We start from the raw sequence: 3,933 nt of genomic DNA on the forward strand, positions 1-3,933 counted from the left end.
GTTTAAGATGTTTTGAAGGTTGGTATAAGTTTGAATGGTAGTATAAGACTTGTTGGTGCTTTTGGTTGAGGTCTCGGGGGCCTCTGGGTGATTTCGGATGGTTGACGGAAAGTTTGGAAGTTGGTTTGACAGCTGAAGATGTTCCATTGCTGTCATAACCGCACCTGCTGCTAGGGGACCACAGGTGCGGTCTCGCAGAAGCGAGTTTGGGAGTCGCAGAAGCATAAGAAGGCAAGGGAGGCAGGAACCGCACCTGCGATGGCGCAGGTAGGTTGTGTATCGCAGATGCGAGAGTTGTGGACTTAAGTGAGGACCGCAGATGCAGTGGTCTAGACCGCAGAAGCGGTGAAAGGGCCGCAGATGCGGAATCCCTGGGCCAGAAGTATATAATGTTTCCTTCGCGAATTTTTGGCTAAGTTCTCCATTTTTGAAGACGGGAATCGAGCTAGGGCGGTGAATTCATGGAAAAATCGAGGTGAATCAGTTGGGTAAGTTCCCTAAGCTTCATTACTTGAGTTTATGAGCATTTTTCCATTGGTTAATCATGGTATTAGTTAAAATTAAGGGTTAAAATTGAGGAAACTAGGGCTTAGTATTGGAGACCTTGACTTGAGGATTTGAGGGGCCATTTGTGGTCGGATTTTGGTATTTTTCATATGTATGAACTCGTGGGGAGATAAGGAATATATTGATGTAAGTTTTATCAAATTTTGAGACGTGGGCCCGGGGGTCGGGTTCGGTTAATTTCGGGATTCGCGTTGTTTTTCGATTGTTTTCGAGTGGGCTTTGTTCCCTTAGCATATATTGATGGCATGAAACTGTTTTTGGCTAGATTTGGAGCACCCGGAGGCCGATTCGAGAGGCAAAGGCATAGCGGGCTAGAGTTTGGACCAGATAGAGGTAAGTAATGATTGTAAATACTGTTCGGAGGGTATGAATCCCCGGATTTCACATCGTTGTGCTACTTTGAGGTGACGCACACGCTAGATGACGAGCGTGGGGTCGAGCACTGTTGGCGATTGTGACTTGGTCCATCCCGTACGACTACTAAGTCGCGTATTTTACTTGAAAACTATTTGATATTGTAATATCTTGGCAAATATTATTGTGTTTGGGGCTAAATGTCGTGTTTGGGCCTTATGCCGATTGTTTGGACCCTTAGGGGATTTTTACTACCATTTCCTCACTATTTTGACTTTATACTGGTACTCAATCATGCTATTTTTTACTGTTTTCAAAACTCAGCCATGTTTACTTTGCTTTTTAAACACCTTAAATGAAATTGTAAAAGATATTTTGAGCTGAGCATCATGTTTTATTGTTGCCCGTGTGGTTTGTGAGATTCTGACTGAGTAAGGCCGAGGGCCTGTGTTATTAGAATACAATGGGATCGGGCTGCGTACCATAGCATATGGTACCGATTGTGATATATGAGAGGCCGAGGGCCAGATTTATTATGCCACGAGGTGGCTTGTGATTGATATGAGGCTGAGAGCCTGTTGATTATGCCATGAGATGGCTTATTATTGCGCTTGGGCCGTAAAGGGCCCCTCCAGGAGTCTGTACACCCCAAGTGAGCGCGGGTACCCAGTGACTGTTTGCTATGTGAGGCCGAGGGCCGGATTGATTATGCCACGAGATGGCTTGATATTGCGCTTGAGCCGTAAGGGGCCCCTCCCGGAGTCTGTACACCCTAGTGAGCGCGGGTACCCAGTGTATGTGATGTGTTGTAGCCCGAGGGGCTGTTGTTGTTTCATACTGAAGCCCGAGAGGCGGTTCTTGATTCATGATATGCCCGAGGGGCTGATTACGAGTGACTGTGAGGTAGCCCGAGGGGCTGGTTCTATTGATATTATGCCCGAAGGGAGGTTTATGGTACACGTTTTTCCCGAGGGGCTATTTACGTTTCTATCATTTTTACTCACTGTTTTATCACTCGTTTTTGAAATTATTGAAAGTTGTTTTAAAAAGGTTTTACTGAAATTGAGCATGATTTACGATGTAAATGATTTCTGTACTGTTTAGAAATGTACTGCATTTGGCGTTATGACGTGGCTTACGTGTTTTCTTACTGCTCAGCTTTCATTTACTTTTATTTCTTGTTGAGTTGGCGTACTCACATTACTCCTTGCACCTTGTGTGCAGATTCATATACTATTTTGAACCTGGTAGCGGGTGTTGGTTGCCTAGTGGCAGAGTCATCGGAGTTAGCAAGGTAGCTGCCCGGTGTTCGCAGCACTGCTTTTTCTCCCTCCTGTCTTCCTTAGACTGTGTGTAGTACATTTTAGATTCTTAGTTGTGTTCAGACCTTGGTAGATGCTCTGGACTTGTGACACCCCGATGTCGGGCTGGGTTTTGTTTTCCGCAGTTGATATATTTCGCTTCATTTTGGGATTTATCATTATTAATGACTTCATTATAAATCATTATATCTGTTAATTAAACTTGGGGTTTGTGTCGGCTGGCCTTGTCTTCACGAGAGGCCCCATCACGATCGGGTCTGGGTTTAGGGTCGTGACACTGCCGGTAATGTGTGGTCTGCCAGGTGGGCGGTGTCGGTACGAACTGTGGCCTGTCAAACTGGCGAAGTACCCACTCGGTGGCATGATGCTCCACAATATCAAGGCAGATCAACGGGACAGAAGAGCCCCACATAAGTCAGCTGGTCGATCAATAACAGGGCAAGCCAGCTATCAACGTGTCGTTGTATGGCGTCCAGATGAACTATTAAATAAGAACAGAAAACGTCAGTATACGCAACTTGCATTTGAAGCTGTGAGAAGTAAACTTAGATATACATTTACCTGTGTGCCATCCAACAAATCCAAGATATCCCTGCACAAGGAGAGATAATGCCGAGCCTCATACCCGTGCGTTTGTCCCCGCCGGAGAACCCATCTCCTAGCTAGAGGGAGCAAAGGGGGTGGTACATCCTGATCTAATCGTGGTAGAGGTGGCTGCAACTGCAGGAACCGCTCCCAGGCCCAAACCTACCATAAAAAGCTGATGTAAAATTTAAGATATATTTTTACTAGGTATGTTAAAATGAATAGAGTATTCGAATATGTTGTCACCTCTAGTAGCAGAAAAAATCCAGCAACATCACACTGGGTGCCCATGCTCGCCCGGCACATCTGTCTGTACAAGTAGCTAAGAACAACAGCACCCCAGCTGTATTGGGGTAAATCATCTAGCAGCTCAAGATGATGAAGAAATCTCAAGCTGACTAGGTTCCCCGAAGTGTTCGGGAATAAGACCCCTCCAAACATAAGGAGCCAAAGAAACCTCGTATATCGGTGAACATGATAAACCGGTATATCGCCATCGATGTCAGGATGCAATGCCTCTAACCACTGTCGAATAGTCGTCAACGAAAAACGACTGGTTCCAGCCAGTACATTCTCATCCTCTGGCCAAAAAGCAGTGAGCCGCTGCAGCATGTCCAGGTACTGCACACGTGTCATCTCTCTTATGCCAAGCGGTAGGGCAACGGTGTGTCCATCAACGGGCAGCCCATATAAAACCTCCACGTTCTGCAGTGTGATGGTGGCCTCGCCAATGGGCAAGTGGAATATGTGCATCTCCGGTCGCCGCCACTCTATCAGGGTCGTGACCAAAGACCAATCGAGCTGCAGTCGCCCGATCTCCAAAATCTTGTAGAAACCCGTCTCCCACAGGCGTGTGACTACACGGAGATGGAGAACTCTGTCATGCAGAAAGTCCCACATGTCGTCCACTCTCCTGACGCGAAGAGTCTGGGTCAGTAACTCTCCCTCCCATATGTGGGCGGACCTATGATCACCCTACAACGACAGTAGCTCATCGCTAGAAGGTCTAGGATGAATAGGCGGCACCTCCATGTCGTCTACTGTAAATTAAACAACATTAATTACATATTAGTTTTATAACTTGATATGTTTGTTTGTAAATTAA

Source organism: Nicotiana attenuata, chromosome 6 (assembly GCF_001879085.1).
Source record: "Nicotiana attenuata strain UT chromosome 6, NIATTr2, whole genome shotgun sequence".
Lineage (NCBI taxonomy): Eukaryota > Viridiplantae > Streptophyta > Magnoliopsida > Solanales > Solanaceae > Nicotiana > Nicotiana attenuata.